The following is a 12998-nucleotide window of genomic DNA, read 5'->3' as shown; positions in this document are numbered from 1 at the left end:
AACATAGGGTGCATACCAAAGTGTCAAAATGTGCTGAAGATTCAAAATAGTTAGTCAAGGCATGGGAGAATGTCCAGAAAGACTAATCAAAATTAGGTAACTGGGCAATATAATGGCAGATACATTTCTGTGTAGATCTGTTTCATGTAAAATACAACTGTTCTCATACACACTGATGGGTTTTGACTCTGTTGTAACTTCCCAGCACAATGATCCAGGAAGCCATCCTGAACAAATGAAATGAGATGTTTTCTTGTTGCGTTACAGCTAGTAAAATGTTGGGCTATACAGAAAATGTCATTGTACAAAACTGAATCTAGGGTATATCCTCACCTTGAGTACTGCAGTTAGTCCCCTAGTTTCTGAAAGGCTATAGCGGGAATAGAAAACAACAATAATGTTTTTAGGACTATGCTAATTCATTGTGGGGAAAATTCACTCCTGTGCAGACGGCCAGCAAAAAGCCCAGGCTTCAGTTAAACCCCAGATAAATCCTGACATAGGATTTATGTGGGATTTCAGCGATTCATAGGACTTTTGCTGGCCATTTCACCTTGCAAGAGGGAAATCTGGAAGAGGTGGCTAATTTGGGGGACAGTTTGGGTGGATGGGATCAGTGGATGCTGGGTTACAATCTCATACCAGTTCTACACTCATGTCATTCCATTGACTTCATTGGTTTATATCAGTGTAAGTGAGATCACAATTCTGTTCTAACAAGATTCTTTTATTGCCGCTTATCACGGTAGTATGTGAGTGTTTTCCAAAGCACATTGAGTGACATAACTACCATCTATCATGTGTGGTTCTTTCTCTCCTCCCTTTCTTTAATGATAAATTTTGTGGGATTTTTTTTATTTGAATTTTGGGAAACTGATAACGTCTCACTTTTTGTGGGAGAGTGACAGAAATAACTGAGGTGAAGAGTGGCCAAGTTACACAGTGCAACAAAGATCATGGGTGGGTGGCATCCACAGATGATTCACAATTGGCTTCTTCTGACCCAGAAGCAGCTAGTTGGGGAACAAAGTTGGGTCTTCCCAGAAGGTGATCTAAGGGGTGGAGAGGCTGCTTAAAAAACAATGAATCCACGATGTAATTAAGACACACAGGACTGTTGGTAAGAGCTTTAATTTTATTTTCTGGCTCCATTCTGGTACTATCAGTCCAGTATTGCAAGCGGTTAATATCCCATCACATGGCAGGGGCCAGTACCCACCATCTCCAGAGGCGACTATTACAAAGAGGGCACTATACAAACAAATATCCTTACATGCTTGCTTTTTATTATTATTATGATTTATTATTTATTAATGTTTAAAGGTAGGTGGCTTAAAAGTGGTTTGAATAATTGTTAGACGGTCCCAAACATATGATAAAAGTGATGACTTTACCGATAGTTCCTAAAGGAGGAGAATTGTGATTGTTCTTCCTGTTTGGCTCTTTCAGAATCTGTGTGCTGCTGCTGAGTTAGTGAATATTTGCTGCTCTGAATAAAGCCTGTATTGAAATCCAAATGCTGCGAGCATGCTTCATAATTACGAGGGAATCAAACTCCGGGGATGTTTATGTGCAGGAGATTAAGGGACTGCAGAGCTGGAGGAAGCTGTTCTTGCTTCCCTCACTGCTCTGGTTTAGGCAACTTTCTGCAGGGTGCCACAGGTTGCTGGGGTTTAGTTGGGAACAAACAGGAGTACCAGTGTGTGTTGCAAGAAGTAGGTCTTTGGGGGAAGGGGTGTTTTGAGGCGCGGGGGCGGGGGAAGTTGCAAAGACGTTGATCTTTGGTGGGTGAGGGAGAAGAGTGTGGCAAGAAGTTGAACTGTGGTGATTTGGGGGGGCGGGGGGGGGGGAGCTCCGTGTATGATTTCGAGCTTGTACCAGTTCTTAACAGTCTGCATCGCAAAGAAACATCGCAAAGAAAGCTACTGTGTCGCAGCGCTGCTATTGCTCACACTTTTCAGTGTCTCCCAAGGTGGCTTTGTTTACACCTCCCTTTTGGGAGCTGAGGTTAAGTAATAATAATAATAATAATTAATAATAAATAATAACTGTAATGAATAAAGTGCCCAACTTCTGCTTTCGCAGAGCTTCATGAAAGCACCGCCTCCCCTGCCGAGAGACACGGGGGACATCGCACCCCCCCCCCGCCAAGACCCTTATTTCCAGCCGGACTCTCGCTCCAACCCTGGAAGGCATAACATTCTCCGACTTGTTCTGAGTGACTGTTCCCGGCCCCAATCAGCTGGCGCGTGTGGGCGGCCATTCCAGCCCCGCCCCGCCTCTCTGTGGCCGTTCCCCGCGGGGAGGGAGGTCTCTGGAACCCGAGTGACGTAAGCTCCCCGCTCAGTCCCCGCTTGGAGTCCCCGGGCATGGTGTGAGCGGCCGAGAGCGAGCCCCGGCCGGGACGAGCGGCGGCCGGTGGTTTACAAGGCTGCCTAGGGAGAAGGTGCCGCGGAACTTTGGGAAGGCACGCGGCTGTTTTCCGTCCAGGTAGGTGGGTCTGATTGCACTTTGGGGGGAGTCGGGAAAAGAGGGTGGTATTGCAACACCGTGCTGTCCGCAGCTGCTGTTTCTGGGGCACAGCTTCCCTCTGCAATTCCTGCTCCTCCTCCCAAAACAAAACCAGTCACTTTTCCTTCTCTCTGGGCGTTTATTTATGTCCGCTCCCTTGAAGCGCGGGGCTGTTCAGTGCAAAGCTACTAGTGAAGAAGGGTGGTGGGGAAAGTACCGAATTCAGTCTGCCTTGTAACATTACGGTGCTTGGGCTAAATGGGGATATTTCTGTAGAAGGTTTGTTTGCAGTAGTTGGAAGGGTTTGGTAAGGGGGAGGGAGTGGAGTCTGAAGGAAAACGCAGGGAGCTTGCAGCCGGAAAAAAAGGGGAGGGTGAGAGAGAGCGAGGGTGCTTTGTAGTACACTTCAAATCTGGTGTTTGTAAGGATCTCTGCGTGTGTGTTTTAAAGTGTTTCTCTCTCTCTCTCTGGAGAAATGGGGGAGGGAGGATTTCTTGAAAAGGAAAACCTGTTGCTTTCAGGTGCCCTGAGTTTCTGGTTTCAGGCTCACACCATGTTATGTGGAAAGGAGAACAGGAAGCATGGGTTGGTTATAATGCTGTTTCAAATAACATACTTAATTTGTTGCAGTTTAGTGACTGAGACTCTGGTTCTCAATGAAATAATCTAATAGAAGAAAAGTTTATTAGCATTGTAGGTTATCATCCCCAAGAAAGACTGCAGGTGATTTTTATGTAATTAAAAATCTGCACTTAATAAGTTATTTGCATTCTGTGGGAGGCTGTGTGAAATTCAGCTACATGTGTTAATTGCAAACCTGTGTCTAAATCTAATGGAAAGCAGCCTCTTGGGAAAAATTTCTGTTGAACAGCAGAGATAATCCTGCTCATCTCAGCCACTTCTCACCTCCCCCCTTAATTTTAACACAGAAACATTTTCTGTTGCTTTTACAGTTCTGCTCTGTCTGGAAATTGAAGGGCTCATGTAAATATAGATGTCTTTATTTCCCTTCTTGCCTGTGAAACGGAGGCCATAATAAAGTTAGGAGAATGTCTGGGTATTGCTTATTCATTGCAGCAAGACAAATCCACCTTTTGTCAACTAAAATTTGGTAAAGGTTGAGCTACCTGTGTCAGGTTGGTAGGTAACAAACTGTTCAAAATTTTAAAAGCTACACCTGATTGTGTTACTTCTACTTCAACATTTATTTTAGAGATTGTATGGCCACTCAATGCAAGGAGGGAATAGCTTTCTCCCATCAACAGGCATTGCCTGTTTCTGGATCTTTAGCCAGGGTTTAACTGAAAGAGTCTAGGGTGATGAGTCATGTTTCCAATTCCAGTTTGCTTTCCTTAGTCCAAAGGAAAGTAACCCCTTTTCCTCTCCGCCTTGTGTCATCTGCACAAGGGAACGGGAATCAGCTTCACTGTGAATAACTGGCTAGCTGGCATCCAGACTCATGGCACTAGACTAGTGTATATCAAGTGGCATCATCAGTCCAGCCGATGGGAATGAAAACTAGATGTGATTTGTGCTCCTCATGAGGGTTCTGTTGAGGAAATGAACAGGTGATGACAAAATTTAGACTATTGGACTCTTTGCTAACTGGCCACTTAATAGGCTTGAAAAATGAAGTTGATTAGAAGGGCTAAATTTAAATATGCCATACTTCTGTTACTGCATAATACAGTGCATTATAGCAGGATGGTTGAGGTTGAATCTGTGTTTGGGTTGCCATACTGTGGGCACCAGAGTGTATTTATAGACCGTCTCTAGCTATAAGCCATGGAGAGAGACAGCTTTTAGGAAAGTGGTAGGGAAAATGTGTGCTTAGGTTTAAGCTCTAACAATTCTGGGATTTAATAGGACTCTTCCAAATACAACCACTGAAATGCTAGATGTGCCTTGAATTAGCAATGTTTCCCTCTCCAGGGCCTGATCTACGCACAGTTCTTATGTAACTATTTTGGTTAAGCTTTTTTGCTAGAATATTTATACTGTACCAGTACAATCCCTAGCATGGATGCAGCTGTTCCAGTATAAAGATGCTTCTTACTGGTATAACTTATTTACCTTCCTTTATGGCAATAGTTATGCCGGTGTAACTGTATCCACACAAGGGGGATGTATCCCTTTGACTCTTAAACATAGATGTTTATATATGCACAAGAGTTGTATTTTTTTAACTATACCTATATAGCTAAATTTCAATTATCTTTGGAGCTTTCAAAGGCTTTGCTGGTTTGGTTTGGTTTGGTTTGACCCCAGAAAGGATTTCTGTAGTAAAATGCGTTAGTGGCTTGTTGGAGAGACAAAGTGGGTGAGGCAATATCTTTTATTGGGCCAACTTCTGTTGATGAGTTGGTGCAATAAAGGATATCACCTCACCCACTTTGTCTCTCTCATATCCTGGGACCTGCACGGCTACAACACCACTGCATAAGTTATTCCTTGTGGCACATCCTGAAATGGCAGCAGGGCTGAGCAAAACAAATATCTGCATTCCTCAAACTGAGTCCTCACAGGGAAAATGTTCTTCATGCTTGTGTGATCAAATATCTGACAATAAAATGTCTTGGTGTGTCAAATCCAGATTTATTGCTTCTATTAAAGGCAAGAGTCAGAGCTTAAGAATTTACATTACTGAAGAGCAAGTGTGACTTCTAATTTTTGGTAACATCATAAGTGTAGATTTCAATAAAATCAGTAGCAAGGTAATCAGTGAGGCAGTGTTAGAGCATGGGGTTGGGAGCCAGGAGATCTGGGTTCTGTTCTTTGCGCTGATGCTGACTTTATGTATCAAGTCGCTTAACTCTGAGAGCCTCACTTTCCTCATGTCTGGACTGGGAATAATAATATCTACCTTGCAGGGAGGTTGTGAGGCTCCGTCCAGTAATGTTGGTATCGTGCTTTAAGATCCTCTCCTGGAAAGTGCTACAGAAGTGATACATATTGCATTATTTATTAATTCATAACCTGGATTTTAAAAAACACCCTGTTTTCGGTTAGCCAAAGTGATGCTGATATAATAGCAAATATGTATTATATTGCTCACTGATTAAGGTTGGTGTTATGGGCCCTGGAATACAAAGTTTGTTACTTTTTCCCTCAAAGTCAATGGTAGTTGCACGTGTTTATCTGACAGAGCTTGGCCTGGAGGGTGGCGATTCTCTAGTTTCAGTGGCATTCTCAGTTTTAGAAGCATGCTTCCTTTGAGCAAGGCACTGTTACACTTAGCACCCATTAACCCTCTTACATGAATGTCAGGGATGGCCTGAGCCAGTGTTTGAATCCAGTGTATTTATAGCTGAATTTTTGGTTTGGTCCTATTTCTAGTTAGTGTTGCATTTAACAGCTTGACTGAAGGATATTTAAGTGGACCCGTCGTGCCCACTGGTATTAAAAAAGAAATCCACATTCCTTTCTTTAAAGTTCTGTGTGTTGTAGTAATTCTGGTCAGTAATATCACTAGTTTACTGAATACCTGTGAAATTTAGGGGACATACAGAGACGATTTATGCTCTATAAACAATTTGAAGTCAGTGGTGTCACATGGGCTGTAAGTCAGCACTGAATTTGGTCCATTCTCTTACCTGGGCTGTCCTCTGCTCTGGGCCACAGGGGTATGGGGTGTTGATAAGAATCCTTCCTTCCCAGCTCCACCTCCTTCCACCCCTATCTTCACTACCACCACTAAATTGCTCTGTAGCCCAAACACGCCCTTCCCACTCGGCAGGATCTACATGGCAGAAGATCTTTGGTATTCACATCTTCCACAACCCATCCTGGCTTCACACTCGACCATTCCTGCAGAGCTCAGCTCTACACAAGGGGTCCACACCCTGCATGGCCCCCCAAGGCCCTGCTTCCCTCACCTGCTGCAGGGGAAATGCATAAGTTCTATTGCCAAGGGAAGCCTCCGCAACCACAGATTTTTTTCCCTTGATGTACACATCTGTTCCCTCCAAATTCTTGATCAAGGCTTGGAACAACCAAAGAAGATGGTTGCTCCCAGAGAATCCATCCTAGAGTTTACACAGAGCCCTTAGACTGTGAACTGTTTGCAGAAGGGATTTTATCTCCTGATTTGTTTGTACAGTGCCTACAAAGGGACTTGGTTGGGAGAAGGGCATTTAGCTGCTGCCACAGCAGAAATAGTAATAGTCCAGTGCACTTTGGTACAGGAGAGAGGAGATCATGGAGTGCCATGTGAACACTCCTGCAGTTCAGATATGGTCAGCAAAGCTTCCGGGTATGTACCTTGCTTTTGTCTGCATGCATCTGTAACTACTCATTGCAGAGCTCTCATCATGGAGGTATGCATATCAGCGGGAAGGTATACCCGAGACAGCTGCTTCTGTTGTTGAACTCATTATTTTCAGACTTGAAAGAGAAATTCAAACTCTTCTGCAGCTGTAAAGCTCCACAATTACTGTGTGACCTATTTCTATCTTGCATGTTAAAAATCTGAATATGGTGAAGTTATTTAAATGTTCTAAGCTGATAACTTCTGACTGACTTTTTTGGAGGCCAGATTTACTGTATATTTCTGTTGTGAGGTTAATCTCAAATAGAGACCTGATGATGATGATGATGTCCTTTAGCTTGCATATAAGCTCTTTTCATCCCTAGATCTCTTTAGTGATCTACAAAGGGATCAGAATCATTATCCACCCTTTTCAGATAGGGAAACTGTAGCCTAATAAAAAGAATTAACTCCAGACACACTGGAATCTTTGCATATGTACAGTTAACTGACTTCCTCTAATAGCGGTCGCTCACTGTTACCAGTCATTCAGAGGTGGCACGTGAGTCCTCCATTTGGGGAGGCTCACACACGAGTGCCGGAAGGAACCTAGAAGTTGGGAGGAGCCCGCTCTGGCTCTTCCCCTTGAGGCCTTAGGAAGAGACAGTCTCTTCCCCAAGGAGGTTACAGTCTAGGGGGAAGACATTCGAAGAGGAGTTAGATGCTCAACTAAGTGTATGCCCACATTGTAATGACAGGGTATGATTGCAGTTTCTGTAGACATACCTGAGCTAACTTTAATCTAGGTAGCTCAGGTACTGGAGCAGTGAAGCCATGGCTGCATAGGCTTCAGCGCAGGCTAGACAGCTGCCCTTGCTGCTGCAGCTTCACTTTTCCAGTAGCTAGATCAGGGGCTCTTAAACAGGGGGTTGGGAGGTTATTACGCAGGGGGTCGTGAGCTGTCAGCCTCCACCCCAAGCCCCTCTTTCCCTCTAGCATTTATAATATATTTGTGTTTTTAATGTATAAGGGGGGCCTCGCTCAGAGGCTTGCTGTGTGAAAGGGGTCACCAGTACAAAAATTTGGGAACCACTGAGCTAAATCAAAGCTAGTTCAGGTATGTGTGCATGAGCTGCAATGACTCCCCCTTAGAAAGTGTCATCCCACCCTTTCCTCATAATCTTTTTAGTAGAACTGGCCAATAATTATGTTGCAACATCATTTAAAAAAAATAAATACTGAGGCTGATTCTCTTCCCACACCTGTTTTATACCTAACTTTGACTTCAGTGAAAGTCGGGAAAAACTCCACTGCTGTGAGAGGTGAATTGGGCCCCACTCAGTTTTGAGATGAGTATCCAGTACTGTTGTATTAGGTAGGTGATCTGAAAACTGTGAAGAAACTGCTTAGAGCTATGTGAAGACAGTTTCAGAAATCAAGATAATATATAGCAAGCTTATCTTCAACGTGCTTTACGAATGCTAATCTTCACAGCACCGTGTGAGAGAGGGTGAGTATTATCCATAAGAGGTATTTGTCTTGACTAAAGGTTTTTGAAGGAGTCGGTATCAAATCCAGAATTTAAATTTGACTGCTTTTGGAGGGGCATGTTAGAGCAGCAGCTGGAGCTGGGTCCAGGGCTGGCACAGAAATAAATACATTTTTAGACAAATATTGGGGATGCGGGCCCATACCCCTGCTTGCCCTCCCTTGTGCATGCTCCTGCTTTTGGGTTACATATCTAACTATTTCTCTTCACAGTTGTTGTACAGCCTAGGCTTTGAATGATGATTACATCAAGTGAGGAAAACAATGGCTCTATCAGTGGGATACTGTGTTTTCAGATCTTTCCTGTGGAGGTTGGCCTTAGTTGGTTGTTTTTAAACAAAATATCCAGCCAGGGGATTAACTGTGAACATTTTCCAGGGTGCTGTGAATTATACAGTCACTTTCCTGACTGAACAAGATGACTTGTATTTTTGATTCAGATCAGACTAAGGATAGTGGCGCGCTCTGGTATTTTTCTAATTGTAGGGAACAAACTGTTCGTTACCAGTGTGGGGTTTATTATTTTTACTAAAGGTTGGAATTTTCTGTTAATAATCGGCTATCAAACTGGATTTGCAAACACTTACCTATGATATGTGTTGTCCTTCTGGTGAACACATACAGTTTCCCCATGTTTGTAGCTTTCAGAGCCTTTTATTCCTTTCTATCTTTGCTGTGGAGTGGAAAAATATGGTGGATAAAAGCTTGATTTTTTGAATGAATATGTGCCTGGTTTTGTCAAAAGCCCAAACTAAACCAACCGTATAATAGAGCTGATTGTGCTGCATGGGAATGTTTAAATAACACAAATTGCAGCAATGGCCTTTCTTAGGCCTCTGTCATTTTCTCTTGCATGGAAATAATTTGTGAGGGAAGGGGACATTTACCTGAAAACATGGGCAAGGTTTGGCAAGGCTGGAGGGCAAGCCCTTGAGTAGCTGCAGAAGCTGTGGAACTGTGAAAAATCGTGACTCAGACACCATGGATCCCACATCAAGATGTGCTGCTTCTCTATGTTTCTCTCATGGTGGAAAGGGTATCTCTGCAACTGCAGTAGCACCCACCTTGTGTGCCAGGTTCCAGTTAACTCCCTCCACGTTCAGAGGAAATGCAGGATTTAATGCTGCTTTAATACTCCCTCAGCTTTAGGCAGAAATCGTCCTGTCTAGGCAGAAGGACATGCTGCATAGTGGCTGTTCCTCCCCTCCGCTCCTGGCACACTCCACCTCTTCCCCGCAAGCATTTTAATAGGGTGAATGTAAATGTATCCTTTAGGAACCAAGAATGTAGGCCATTAGGAACCAAGAATGTAGGCCATGCTTACATGATGGGGGACTATCCTGTGAAGCAGTGACTGAAAAAGACTTGTGCGTCGTGGTGGATAATGAGCTGAAAGTGAGCCCCCAGTGCAATGCTGTGGCAAAAAGAGCGAATGCAATCTTTGGATGTATAAACAAGAGAATCTCAAGTAGGCAGAGAGAGGATATTTTACCTCTTTATTTGGCACTGGTGTGACCACTGCTGGAATAGTGTGTTCAGTTCTGGTGGCCGCAATTCAAGAAGGATGTTGATTGATTGGAGAAGGCTCAGAGAAGAGCTACAAGTATGATTAAAGGCTTTGAAAATTTGCCTTGCAGTGATTGACTTAAGGAGCTTCATTGGTTTATCTTAACAAAGAGAAGATTAAGGGGCAACTTGATTACAGTCTGTAAGTACCTACGTGGGGAACAAATATTTAATGGTTGGCTATATAATCTAGCAGAGACAGGTAGAACGTCATCCAAAGGCTGGAAATTGACGGTAGACAAATTCAGACTGAAAATCAGGTGTAAAACTTTAACAGTGAGAGTAAATGACCATTGGAATAACTTATTGGTGGTAGATTTTTCCATCACTATTTTAAAATCACACCAAGATGTTTTTCTGAAAGATCTGCTTTAGGAATTATTTGGGGGGAATTTCTGTGGCATATGTTAGAATAGAGGATCACTGTTGTCCCTCTTGGCCTTGGAATCTGTGACTCTATGAAAAGTCACCTCAAGTGCACAGAAAGTGTTATCTACGCAGACAGTGGAACATTCTCTTCCCTTTTACAGCTACCCACAACATTTTCAAGACATTCCTACAATTTTCTCTCTGCTGCACTGCAGAATGGAGAGGAACATACAGTAGGGGTTTGTGTTCTCTATGGTTTACGTTAGAGTCCCTTTAATTTGAGGCCCCAGACATGAGTATGTGTGAATACAAATGTTTGTGGTTTTCAGTTACAACACAAATGTGACATTTAATACTTCCTCTTATGTTGTGAACCCCAAACACAGTTACACAACATGTTAAATCCTGGGAATCAGACAGCAAAAACAATTCTACGTGTAGATCCACTGTAGTTTCATTTTCTGTATCCCATCCAAATGTAAAAAGTAAAGTCTACCTAAAGACACAGCCACAGCTTCTAACTGGGACAGCAGCTTATTTAAGAGCCTAAATATAGATTTAAATGCCCACTTAGAACTTTTTTGAGCTAACTGGATAAATGGTGGACAGACCATCGTATTTTTTAATTGTTTTAATATTACAGAGTGTTACTGATAAAATATGTTCTAGTGGTAGTAATAATGCATGTGTAGCACTTTTACATTTTCAAAACACAAATGTTAATCGCCACAAACATCCGTGGGATGTAGATAAATATCATCCCCATTTATCACATGGGGAGAGTTAGGCAGGAAGTTTGAGTGACTTGTCCAAGACCAGAGAGGAAATCAGCTTCACAGCTTGTATTAAACTCAGGACTTCCTGACTCCCAGTCCTCTGTTCAGACCATGAAACAGTGCTTCTCTAGCCAAGGCATTAGAGCCAGGACTAGAGCTAACTACAGAGTTCCTTGTTGCTAGTGCTGTGATTTATTTATTTTTTAATCTTGACGTTGTCTTTGTAACAGCAGATTGCATGGATGGGTACGCTAGGCACGGTACTTCAGCCTTTACATGTGTCTTCTTATGGGAACAGTCCCATTGACTTTACTGAAACTTCCAATGGGAAATTGCATACACCGCTATATAGACAGATCAGCATACTTGTCCTCTTTGTTGTTTGCTTATAAATCTTATTGGAGAGTGTGAGGTTCAGACTTGTGAACCACCTACTGTAGTACCTGAATTCCTTTATCATAGGACATAGATGGGAATCGAATTATAGGACTTAACATTTGTTTTAAAACATACTGATTTATGACAAGTAGTTATTTTCAAAGGCTTTTATGGCACCATCTGAGACTGGTTTGAGAGAGCAGCTTTATTTGACTTTTTTCATGAGAGAAGTGATTAAAATAACAGAGGGATGGAAAAGTCGGGACCATAAAATGGATGATGGGTTTTAGTGGGAGTTTATTTTGGCTAACTTTAGTTGTTTAGTGATTGGTCATAAGTGTCTATTGACTAGTCAATTTCTAGGTAACTGCCACTGGAAAATGTAGAACTTTCATTTCAAATATAAAAATAGAATCCAAGTTCTCATTACCAAAAGCTTATCAAACACTTTAATGTTTGTGAAAGGGGAATTGAAACTACTAAATGTGATTTAAGCTGGAGACCTGCAAAATAGCAAGATGAGAGAGAGAGATTTTTTTACAGTAATTAAAAGAAACTCTTGTTTTCAAGGCCCTACTCCTACAGTGCCTTGTCTGAATGACAGAAGGATAAAATTAAGAGAACACATTTACCAAATTAACAGGGTGGTGTTTTGGTACTCGTGGAAAGGGTGGCACTCTGCTGAGTCTGTGACAGCTTTACACATAGCTGCCCATCTGTTACATGATTCAGCTGTTCGACTGAATGGTTTTAATTTAAAACAGCGCTAGTATTAGGTGAGTTCAGTCATAGTACCTACATTCAGAGATAATGCTGCCTCTGCCTCCTTAATTAATTGTGCTGTACACTTTTCCTTCCTGCAAAAGAAAGCCATTCAATCGCACAAATCAAGAAAACTGGAACAATTCTCCCCTGTTGCACCCATAAAGGCTGCAGAACCCTCGGAGCCAAATCCCATACCTGGTGTAGCAGGTGCAATTGAAGTGAGTGGGAATTAAGCATGTTTATTAAGGGATGATTTGGCCCTTTTGTTTCTTCTTCTTTTTTGTATTACAGTAGCACCTAGAGGCCAACTTTTGGACACTGTACAAACACACCGCCCATACCTCAAAGAGCATCCTATCTAAATAGACAAGGCGGACAATGGGTGGGAGAGGAAACAGCTGCAAAGAGAGGTGAAGGTCACACACAAGATCAGTGACACAGCAGGAAATAGAACCCAAGTCTCTTGGCTCCCAGTCCTGTGACTTACCCACTGGACTGCTGCTTCCCCCAAATGTCTTTGCTTTTGTCTGTCATAACATACTCCAATTATAAGAAAATGAAAAATAGTTTCTTGAAAAGCTGAAGTTTGCATCATGAGTTGAATTTTCCTAAAGTTTAGAGCTGATCAGAAACCTGGGTTTTGGTTGAGTGCTTTTAAAAGGATCAGAATCATCCACGAAGTCTGGAGGTGAATTTCTCCAAAGTTTGGAAGTGTTCAGATCAGGGTTGTACAGCTCAAGTCTGTCTCTTGTAAATGTGAGCACATCTTGGCTAAACAGTGGCTGAGGATCAGGCAGAAATATCACACTTCTACAGGGATTTGAAAGGGGGTAAGCATT

General features: G+C 42.6%; 1 protein-coding gene across 7 annotated transcripts in view; it reads left to right on the top strand.

The window, feature by feature from the left end:
- Window positions 1-2328: 2328 nt before the first annotated feature.
- PPFIBP1 (PPFIB scaffold protein 1) overlaps window positions 2329-12998 on the top strand; it is a 178871-nt gene continuing 168201 nt past the window's right edge. For 4 of the 7 annotated variants that reach the window (XM_048825799.2, XM_048825751.2, XM_048825741.2 and 1 more), the window contains exon 1: window positions 2329-2490. The gene's annotated coding sequence lies outside the window, so the exon portion shown is untranslated. The remainder of the gene's footprint in view (window positions 2491-12998) is intronic. The other 3 variants (XM_048825792.2, XM_048825784.2, XM_048825773.2) reach the window with 1 other exon arrangement.

The sequence above is a fragment of the Caretta caretta genome, chromosome 1, assembly GCF_965140235.1.
Source record: "Caretta caretta isolate rCarCar2 chromosome 1, rCarCar1.hap1, whole genome shotgun sequence".
NCBI classification, from domain to species: domain Eukaryota; kingdom Metazoa; phylum Chordata; order Testudines; family Cheloniidae; genus Caretta; species Caretta caretta.
The sequence above is the reverse complement of the archived record's forward strand: the minus strand, read 5'-3'. Positions and strand labels throughout refer to the sequence as shown.